The sequence below is a fragment of the Haliotis rubra genome, unplaced genomic scaffold, assembly GCF_003918875.1.
Source record: "Haliotis rubra isolate DU_JTF1 unplaced genomic scaffold, ASM391887v1 Scf30, whole genome shotgun sequence".
Classification (NCBI taxonomy): Eukaryota; Metazoa; Mollusca; class Gastropoda; order Lepetellida; family Haliotidae; genus Haliotis; species Haliotis rubra.
In genome coordinates this window covers 440,151-452,291 of record NW_025766969.1, presented here as the reverse complement: position 1 = coordinate 452,291, position 12,141 = coordinate 440,151, and positions in this window count along the sequence as shown.

Sequence of the window (12,141 nt, the reverse complement as noted above, 5' to 3'; positions counted from 1 at the left end):
GATGAAAGGTAACGTTTGCGTTTTGTCTTTGTTCAATTTGCTAGAAGTATCGGCAGAAATTTTGAACTGCAAGATGACAATGCTATATCACTTTGTCTCCAAGTCTTCATCGATTATGTCCTAGATAACTCTTTTTTATTCAAAGAAACCAAATGTCTTAGACATTTCTACAATTTCTTCAAGACATATCGTTTATTTTTCCCAACAAAATTCTTATATTTTGACAAAATATTAGGTCATTTATAACAATACTCACAGACAAATGAAGAATGTTCATCTGTCAATCTTTACAATGGCGAAAAGAAGAGAGAGATTTTCTCCTTGACGAATCCGTGACAGGCATGGACGGTAACTAGATTTATATTATTCATCACAACACACTATTTGATGTTACAATACGTATTTCGAATATTTTACCTTTCACCCCGCAACAGTAAATTAAAGCTTTATCCAGAGTCCAGTTCGCCACGCCTTTGGACAAATCCAAATCTATACGTGCAAAAAGTTTGACGTAGCCAAATACAAAGGGAAGAACAGACTTGCTTCTGCTCTCTATGCCGACTGGAGAAACGATTCCGGTCTATAGCTATCAGATAGGAGAAACGATTCGAGACGTCAGCGGAATTGAATGCCTACAGTTGGTGGGTGGACATCGCGAAGGGCGCAGATTTCGTGGATCTGGTCGGAGACAAATCTCTTTTTGTTGTCATCCTATATTTCCTATATCCTCATATGTCTAAATGGAAGTAGGATTTTCTGACATGTCTAGGACTAATAAACCCAGTTTTTCCACATGTCTAGGACTAGGAAACCCAGTTTTCCCACATGTCTATACCTATAGGAAAACCACCCTGCCACCAAAATGAGATTTGTCTCCAGACCAGATCCAAGAAATCCGTGCCCTCCGCGGTGGGCTCCCGGCAGGCGAGGTCAAAAAGCCCTTCGGTATCAGGTCTAAAAGGCTCTGCGAGCTATGGCAAGAGCCATAGGCTGGAATCGTTTCTCCAGTAGGCATAGAGAGGAGGAGCAACAATCTGTTCTTACCATAGTATTTGGCTATGTCAAACCTTTTTCACGTATAAATATCAGAGATTGCTTTTGATATCAGAGATTGTTTAATACTATTTGGTCTGTTGTACACACCCTGAAACAAACACACCCAGTACCCATAACATTTATCAAGTCTTGCAGTTTCAGGAAAATGAAGAAAGTCTCTGGGCTCTATCATCGGCAAGGAGTCCGCGGTCAAAGCCCGGCTTCCACCAAAATCGTAGTGTGACATTTGGTAGTAGATTATGTGTTGTGTATACCCCTCTCACGAGAGTAAATTGACACGGTTCCCATGCGTGGTTTCATATTCCGGATGGGACTCAACCAAAGAAGTACTAGAATCTGTACTTTACTGAGAAAGTGTAATCCCAGACATATTCTGTTATATTTGACCACTTTCTGGAAGGCATTTTGTATTCATACCTGTCGGTCATGGAAGCCGTGCCAGTACACACTTGTCAGAGGTGGATCAGTTGGTTAGATCGCGAATTTGTGTGCTGGCCATGAAGCGGCTTATTTAGAGTGTGTGGGTTAAATCCGCATAAACGGACTGGAACTTCTACTTTACTAAGAAAGTCTAATCCCAAATATAACATACGTCACATTGACTTAAATGACATTATAGAAACTGCACTGAACCTAGACATTTCTGATAACAGGCCAAATTTTGTGTTTAACCTGACCGGAAGGGTGTTATTGGTCACCATAAAAAAACCAAAGAAAATCAAGGTTGGGGAAATACATTTTTCGTGCATGGTTTCGTGGGGTGGGATCTGTTGTCTTTTCACCCACATTTCAGCAGGAATGCGCTTGTCATGGCTACATAGTTCATATCAGACTTCTGATTTATTTTCATACTGGTTTGTATTTTCATTTATAAAGATGCCTACTTTCATAAAAAAAACTAAATATTTTAATTATTCACCGATGTCGGCCATCTTCAATTCAAAATGGCCGCCATTTTTAATTCAAGATGGTCGCCATATCAAATATAAGAGGGTAAGCTTCTTGTCCATGTTTTTCTGAGCTTCATCCCATCTCTCAAGGGAGGTCATTCAAAAGCGAATACCGCGCAAAATATCATATGCACTTTTATTTCGAACAATATATACAAGTTGTTTCTGTGACTTCATGACTAGATTGGTTGCAGGTTTGCTGTGAGAAATCATTAAAGCCTGCTTATTCTGCTTGTTTGACAGGAAACCTGCTTTATCTTGAGGGACTGGAGTTGTGTTCTTCGCTATTATGTCTGGTGAAGGTATTTTCTAAATTGTTCTCATCTGCTCAGGCTCCTTGGTGGTCGCATTTCCGGCCATATGTGTCAAACACTACACAACATGGGCGATTCTGTGTTGTCCGATTTATGACACTATCAACATAGATCTTGCATATGTCAGCAATAGCACCAATCTTTGGTCATTGTATATACGCTGGAGAAGTGCACATCCATCAACGACTACGCCTCGTCTTGTGTATGCTTCTTCTTTGTGGTAATGTGCAAGCAGATATTTGGCTAGAGCAGACTTTGGGCATTTTCTCATGTATCCATCATCATGGATGAGAGCTGGTGACACAGCTGCAAGTTCAAAGAAGAAGACTTCATGAGATGGAGGACCACTCACAAAATTTATTGTTAGTAATCGCTGATACAGCTCCATTGATGACATCCTCAGGTGTGCTGATAGGCGGATACATTTGTTCATGGTGGCAAATGTGACTACTTGTGATGCCTTCTTCAACACAAGCTTTCCAAATGTCATCCCCGTCATATTTGACTGAATCTTTCTTCAATCTGAAATGCTTCATCAACATTAACTCTGTCTGCTGCAACAACTTCAATCACTGGCAATATTTCTGAGCTGATGTTTTGGAGCTGCCTTAAAGGGTTGGGACTCCTTAGAAATGAAAGGATTGTCTACATATCATCACAATCATGTCTTATCCGGCCTGGGTTCATATATCTGTGGTGGTCAGCAATCAGTGAGGAAGTGTTGGTCATCTGTGTTCTGAGCCACAATATGGGCAGAGAGTAGCCATTTGGTTCGTGAGGAATCCTTGTGGGTGATGTTAAGTTTCCTTGATTTTTGCCTGCTCTCATTAGAATGTAACATTTTGTTACTGAAAGGCAAAAGAAACGTCGTAATATTAGAAATGACATTTGAGTATCAATGGAGTATTTGAACCTATTTTTTTAAATATACACCAGAAGTCAAGTTTGAGGAAACATGAATCGTGGTCGTATAGCCTGCATTGCCCAATAAAGTATTGTTTGAGATTGAAGTTAGAAATGTTTTTGTTTTTTGGAGAGGGAAAAATTCCCACAAACACAACATTGAAATCGAGATGCACGTGCATCATAAATGCATTGAGGCATAAATTGCCGGCTTGAATGGCAATCGTTCACTTGTTTTCTGAACACAGCAGCTATGACTAGGTTAACGAGAGATCAACCTATAAGCTATTGGACGTCTGCACGCTGGTCAACATGCTCGAGTCATTGCTAATGACTTCAGTTGCAGCGTACGAACGATAGAACGTCTTAGAGTGCGATACAACGCCACCAGCAGCACTGATGACCGTCCACGTAGTGGTCAACCCCGTGTAACAACACGTCGCCAGGACCGTCATATCGTCCATCAACACGTGCAAGACCTATTCGCAAGGGCCAGAGAAACAGCTTGGGTGACCATAGGAAACCACCAGCGACCAGTCAGTGACCTACCATTCGGCGACGTCTCCAAGCCAGCAACCTGTTTTGTCGATGTCCTGCCAGGAGACCCATATTAACCCAACGTCACCGCCGGGAACGTATCCAAGTGGACACAACAGCGGCAAAACTGTCGTGGGAGACAATGGAGAGGGGTTATCTTCTCTGATGAAAGTCGGTACTGCATTTCAGTGGCGCATTATTTTAAAAAAATAGGTTCAAATGTTCCATTGATACTTAAATGTCATTTCCAATATTACGACATTTCTTTTGCCTTTCAGTATATATATGAATAGAACGGTTTGATCAGCAGTTCCTCACACATCTGATTTCATTTTGTTTCTAAATTCTGACACTATGTTTCTGATGCATACTTAGGTATCATACACCTATTAGTCGCTTGCAGCATAAATACCAGTCTTCATAGTTTGAAATAAAAGATTTAGCCCTTATACAATGTGTCCATCAGTCAGTGCTGTAAGTCATTATATTTGTTTATTTATTTATCCATTTCTTACAAACGTTTAACACCATTTAACCTCTAAACATGAGTAGTCATTTACGGAGATTTGTCTCAACAAACAACAGATCATTCTGACCACCCAAGAGGATGTGTATGATACAATTACATGACATATATATTTTCTTGTTTTGGAAACATTATGTTGATGAAATATTTCCAATGACATACCATATAATAACTAGCTATAGCTTTATACTCTGATTTTCATTCAACAGTTCTCGAAAAAATCTCTAGCATTATGCATGTTTGTTTGGAATTAACATAGAAAATGCGTTTAAAATATAATATGTCTTTGATGACATACATTGGAATTTAACCACACAATCATTCTATGTAGATATGTGTATGTATTTATTTATATTTTCACAAATTCAACAGATAATAATTATGTACAATGACTGAATAAAGTCATGCATGTGTAATGTAATATTAAAGTACATACACACCATCATAGAAAAATATCAGATAAAATTCACGGCGAAATTCACACGTAGCATAACAATACTTTCACATTTTGCGCACAGCATCCGCTCCCGGCCGTACTAAATTACATAAATGCAGCCTAATCGTCGTGATACGATATGGATTTGAGTACACATACAATGAAAATACACTGCAGGTTTAAAAGTGTGATATTCAGACATCTAGGGCACTTTTCTTCCTTCGGAAGGAAAATTTGGGTCAGTCGGGAGATGAGAAACACAGAAAAAAATACGGACGGCCTTACAGTGGAACAAAGTCAATGAACATCAACCACAGCTTATATGTCCTTGATAGTGATTTTTTCTGATCTCTCAGTTCAAGCGTGTCATGCTGGAAACGTTTTTGGGTCGGTCTTACGTATAATACTAGTGGAATAAAGTAATCGTCCATTGTTTGATCTTTTGACATTTTTCAATGCAAAAAGATAATAACATGATTTGTGGCGATTTCTTTTATCACTGTTGACAGAATAATATCGAAATTTGTATGATTTGACACTAGGCATGGTCACACACCCTTGAAGAGATATGGTGTCAAGTGTGTGTCCGCCACTGGCGTTGATGCAGGCTTGACAAAGACGACTAATGGACGACACTAAGCGATTGAAGAAAGCTTGGGGAGTGTTGTTCCATGTCTCAACCAACGCTTGTCCCCAATTCAGCTAACGTCAGTGGCTGATTATTGGCTTGACGAAAACGTCGCTCCATTTCATCCCAAACGTGCTCGATAGGGGACAGACCGCCTCTGTGGTGTAGCGGTTTGAGTGTCCGCCCGAAGAGCGGAAGGTCGCTGGTTCGATACCCGGCAGAGTCATACCAAAAGACGTTACAATATGGAAATTGTTGGTCCCTGCCTGGCGTTCAGCATTAAGGGGTAAAACAAGGACTGGTCGGCACGGAGTCAAAATAATGAGTGGGTATTCAAGCTTAACTGCGGCATTTATCTCAGTGTGCTGGCACTAAGTCTGGGCTAGTACAAGCAGCCACACATACACACGCATGCACGTCGTCATATGAGTGAAATATTCTTACGTACAACGTTAAACCCCATTTAACCTCACCTCACCTCGATAGGTGACTGGGGCGGTGGGGTAGCCTAGTGGTTAAAGCGTTGGCTCGTCACGCCGAAGACCCGGGTTTGATTCCCCACATGGGTACAATGTGTGAAGTCCATTTCTGGTGTCCCCCGCCGTGATGTTGCTGGAATATTGCTAAAAGCGGCGTAAAACCAAACTCGCTCACTCGCTCGCTCGATAGGTGACAACACAAGTGGTATGTGGACAGGCATTATCTTGCTGAAGCGTGAAGTTACGTCTCTGTTCTTGAATGAACAGCTACACATGAGACCCAATGTTCTCATCCCTGTATTGCAGACCTGTCAGATTGCCACTGACAATGACTAGTTGTGTCAATCCATGCAATTTGATGCCCCATACCATAACGTTTTCTCCACCAAACTGTCGACATTGAACAACGTACGTGCCAGCATACCGTCCACCTCACCGTCTGTACACCCTTACTCTGCCATCTGAGCTGTCCAGATCAAATCTCGACTTGTCAGTGAACAAAACACCATCCCAATCTTGTCTCCTGTACCGTAGAGGCTGTCTGCACCAAGCACGACGTGCCTGTCGGTGACGTTTGAGCAAAATTGGACGTATTGCAGGCCGTTGGGACCGGATGCTGTGCTCCTTAAGTCGGCACCGTACATTCCCGGAACTGATTGGGCTTAAGCCATGAATGGTTCAAGCAGTTAAACTGGCAGTCCGGAATGGACTCCTTAGATGGGTCAGCCGAATGTGGCTGTCTTGCAGACGTGACGTCAAGCGTGAACGGCCGGTCCGAGACAAATCTCTTGTGTTCCCATGATGTTGAAATAAAATCCATTCCATTTTGGTGCATCCATTAGAGAGGCGTGTTCAGTAACAGTACTACGAGTGCTGAATGCTGACCTACGTGTTATACCGTCTCAGTAGTCGCTGTGCGAACCCACACGCAGTTATTGACGCTGGCCCGGCAGTGGCACTTCTGAACAAGTCTTACACATGGAAACGAGTTGGATTTGGACTCAATATAGGAATGGGTGAATTTCTTGGATTGAGTGCACATTACCAGGCGCAGCCCACGGGGCTCCTTGTGGAGCAATTATCGCGCTATATTGCGCAACTGGGCTCTGGCACAATATAGGACCATATTTCCTCTGTCCGTCGCTAGTATTTCATTTCCAGACATGGTTAGACATGACAAAGACCTTTCATATGAAATGTCATACACTGGAAATGAGAGTACCGTATATTTGCGATGCGAGTACCGATCTCTAATAAAAGCAAATCTCTAATAGACCGAGGTATGTACTTTGTGATGCTCTTGAAATCAGCTTCTCAGATTCTAAGGTCATTCAGTGCTCGGAGAACAATCTTCCAGTACAGCAACAGGTTGTAATTGTATTCTGGTACAAGACCAGTGTAATCTCTGTAGTGGCGGGTAATGACCCTGGATTCACCATAATGGTGTCTTCTTTCCTCCAAGCTGCCCCTTTTCTAGTTTTTGAAATAGTGTATAGTTGAGAAGAGTTCTGTTGACAATCTGAAATTTTGGTTTTAGTGTGATTGCAGCTACTCGTACAGGATTTAAGGCTATGTACAGTAATTCAGGTATAACTTTCATAAGAATTAATATCTTAATATATGTGTGTATTTAAACATAGATTCGTTGTGAATGCAACATATTTCTCTAACTTACAAAACAACTCTAATACTTGAACTGTTTGAACGAAGTTATTTGTTTGGAGTATACAAGCCAAGATTCTGCCAAGGGACCACGTGCACAGGGCAATGTAAGCACTACAGTTATTGTAAATCCTTAAGACCGCGATCTTAGGTTTAGGCTAAGATCATTGTAAGCTACAATGAAAACTTAAAATTGGTCCGGACAAATCTCAAGTAGCGAACGTCGTTGTAGTCTGTGAAAACATGGCGTTTACGTCTGGGTCTATTTCATTTAAGTGAGGTGAGGTGAGGTGAAATTGGGTTTAACGTCGTACTTGAGAATATTTCGCTCATATGACGACGTGCAATGCGTGTGTATGTGTATGTGCGGCTGCTTGTACTAGCCAAGACTGAAGCTGGTTTTATAGTGCTAGCCCACTGAGATACCATGCCGCAGTGAAGCATGAATACCCAACTCTGACACATTATACTGACTCCGAGCCAACCAATCCATTAATGCCGAGCGCCAGGCAGGGACCAACAAGTACCATATTTTAACGTCTTTTGGTATGACGCGGTCGGGGATCGAACCCACGACCTTCCGCTCTCCGGGCGGATGCTCTAACCACTACACCACGGAGGCGGTCATTTCATTTAAGCAATCAGCTTTACGTTTGAAGATTGCTTTGGGTTTTTTGTTTGGTTAAAACTGTATGATTCGCCGGAGAGTACACCACCGATTTAATGTGAGAAACATTGTTAATTGAGTGAGTGAACCACATAACTATCGAGTCGATATAATAAAGTACTATTCCCACCAATTCAATGTTGGAGGAAGTGAGAAACAATATACCTTAGCGAAAGGTGTCTGCATGCGATTAGCAATGGCCGTGACCTTTTCAAAAACTGAAGAGCAGATAATTTTAGTTTACACGCAAGATGGGAATGTTTTCCCTTTGCATATTATACCTTTGCCGTAGAGTCTGCCATGCCCAATGTATTCAATGTTGTAACATCCAGTGCTCCACGTATATTTCTCTCCGCTCACATTCGTGTCTGTGATCTTGTCTTAGTTTATCATTAAGATAATCTACAATTAAATACAAGTTAACGTGCAAAATCAAGTTTCTTTCTCATTCTTAAATTTATAATTGAGTATGCATTTTAAATATATATATAAGTATTCATCAATCAGGTATATATACATGCTGAGGCATTTGAAATTTATGTGACAAAAGAATTTCACATTTTGAAAAAATATTTATCAACGCAATAGGGTTAAATAATTATAATACTGTGAATACTGAATAAGTACTTAACAACTGCTCTCTCTCGCAATATTATTTAATATTCGTATTTCCCGGTCATGCATTCCCCACAACACTTCTGTAGCCATATCACATTTCCTTACAGTAAGAAAACCAATACTTCTTGGATATATTTGGGATTTTACCTCCACAAAATATCTCGAACAGATGCGTATTAAACAATGTCTCATTGACAACCATTTGCAGATCATACATTTAAGTGCTGCATCATAAGGAATTATTACTTATATTCTAATTTTCATAATTATCATGTCACTAAATCAAGATAAAAATTTATTAATGCACTTATTCATGTTTCATATAACATGGGTAGGTATTTCTGAGGTTGCAATATCACATTGTCAGTTCCTAAATCACAACAGTTTGAATGTAGAAAAATGTACGCGATCTTTCTGTAATCGTTTCCTTCAAATATTTGTGGGCTTGGTTTTTTCATGAAACTCTACAAGGTACGATTGAGAGAGGTAAGTGTTGTGTGCCGTGTCCACTTGCAGTTTGCTGTGCATGCTATGTGTGCTTGCAGACAACTGTAGACAGAGTCGAGTTTAAGAACATCGTACTTCCACCTCAAGATCGCGATCATAAATCCATTCCGTCGCGCTAAGATCGGCTTTGTGCAAATGGGTCAGGGCAATTGTATGATGATTGTAAAGTTGATTGTTTGGGCCTAAGATTGATTGTAACTGAGATTGCTCTGTGCAAGTGGGCCCTTGTGTTTTAGGCAGAGAGGCCTACAGACAATCAAGTAACAAAATTAATGACAAATAAGTTTGGTAAACTTAAAACTTGGTGAACTTGAAATTCAACCAGGTGAATCAGTGATGTATAAAATAAAAATGGTTGCACTTTATTGAAACAATTCATTATTTACAAGGGCATACTGTTATCATAACTTTCACAAATTCCCAACAATGCATCCAAAATGTAATTACAATATATCTGATATATCTGTTAACAATACCAAAATATTTGATATTATTCAAACCTCATATATGTATATGCAAACTATATCATTTGGCTTCAGTGCATCTTTAACATTAAAGCAACTCTAAACTATTGTCTCACAGCGTGAATGAGCCCAAATGGCCACATAATGATAAGGAATGATGTCTCCACTCTCATTTTCACTTGTGCTGTGATATTAACAGATGATGGTAAACAGATACAATGTGATCAAGTATATAGACTAATCAAAGACCATTTGTGCAAGAAAATTAAACATGAATCTACATGTCAAGAATACAAAGCCAATACTAAAAGTAGACTTATCTTCGATTGGGAATCATTACCTTGAGAGGATTTGGTTTACATCTATATAAATCAACATAAACAACACATGAAACTATGGAATGTAAAAGTTGCATATATCTTGGACGGTTTAAATATTTCACACTGGTCATATCCATCTGGGTCTTATACCAAATTCAACATTTATTCAGCGGTACATTCCAGTGATACAATTTTAACCAATAATAAAATATAGATGTTTTTTAAAAGATCAGTATAAGCAAAAAAGCAACATGGTGATTGACAGACTGAAGGCATTAAAATCGATAATAAAAAGCCGAACATGTACCAAAATATTTCATAGTTTAACAAACCTATGTAACACTTCGTAGTTTCTTCGTACCAAGTAGTAGTCTCTTGCAGTGTAGTCAACACATTCCGCTGAAATAAACTGTTGCACAATGAGATTAATTCAGAAATTTATCACAGTAGTGTCCAACATGAATCTTTCTCCAGTACACTTTCATGGAAAGGTAGGACCACCAAATCAGGTTCAGGTACCACAATGTCCCCAAGAACACCCAATGTGTCAAAGTCAGAATCATTAAGACTGTTATCCTACAATGTTGACAAGAAACAAATCTTGACTCATCTTTGAGGGCAGTACACAGACAAAAATGTTCTGTACTGTAGATTCAACTCTGGAATGTTGATGGTTGTGTGGTTTATCCAGTATAAATAATAAATATAAACATATTTATATGTGGCACACACAGATACACACACTGACACACATATACATTCATTAAAAGCTTCAGTTCATCTTGTCAACAAGATATATTTAACGATGAAAAAATATACATGTACATCTAAATTGTCATTAGTAAAGGAAGCTAAGTACTTCCCTCATTTATATGTACAAAACAAAACCCAGAGAGTAAAGTCTTTGATAGGCATTTAGTAAGTTGGAAAAACTTGAAGACATGAAACATGATTACAACAATCATTGTTATTCGATAATTGTGCATGTATATAATTAGCTTGGAACTGTTTCAAAAAGAAAAGAGTTGTTAACCATAAAATATTTCATGTCTTCAAGACTCCTGCTCAGCTGAATTCTTCTGGAATATCATATTAAATCCAAACAGCCTTACAAGGCTTAACATGAACAAACAAAAGAAGAAATTTCTAAACAACATGTACCCTCATTGCAAGTACAACTTAAAGATGCCATGACATTGTATGTCAACTAAATATCTTGTCATTAGTTTTCATTGTCAACAGCCACTAACATATATCAGCATTTTTCTGCCTGAGAGTGAAGTTCAATATGCAACACAAAATACATTCAAAAATGTCGCTTTATCCTCAACATTTTCTATCTTAAAAAAACCCACCATATATATCTTACTGATTGAACGTCAACCTTATCATGTAACCCAAGATCAAACTTCAAATATGGCCCAAGAATGTAACATATTCAGACTTACTCAATCACCAGAACCGGAAAACTACAGCTCACCTGGATATGTTGTCAACAGTTTACAATGGAAACAGAGACAGGTATTTAACTAAGTATGGGCAATAAATGTCATTTTATGGGCCACTGATAATTCCATACATTATAGAAATATTAAATTCATCACACAAAAAGCATCTGCCTTCAATATATGGACATCATCTGTGCTATCTGCCTGTATTTGTGATCAACAAATGTAAAAATAACATTTGTTTGAAAAAGTGTTCCCTCTCCATATGCTTTCATCTTTTTTGAGGAGTCATTTCATCAACAAATATTGCCAAACTTACAGTCCACGGACAATCTGTCACTTCCAAATTGGCCACTCAATCATATAGCATAAATTTCCAAGGAACCTGTCTTTGTTCATTGTGGTCCTCCAAATTGTGTTCCAGGAATATTAAGAAAATATCTTTCTTCAAAGTCACAAGGCACTGTTTGCTGAAATACTGGCCATTGTTGACAATGATGAAAAAATGACACTTTATAGATCCCTGCACTCCTAATTGTAGCATATATACCAAGCACACATTAAACTGGAATCTGTATCAATAGTCACACACCAATGCATACTCATGTCTTTGTAAACAAAGTGTG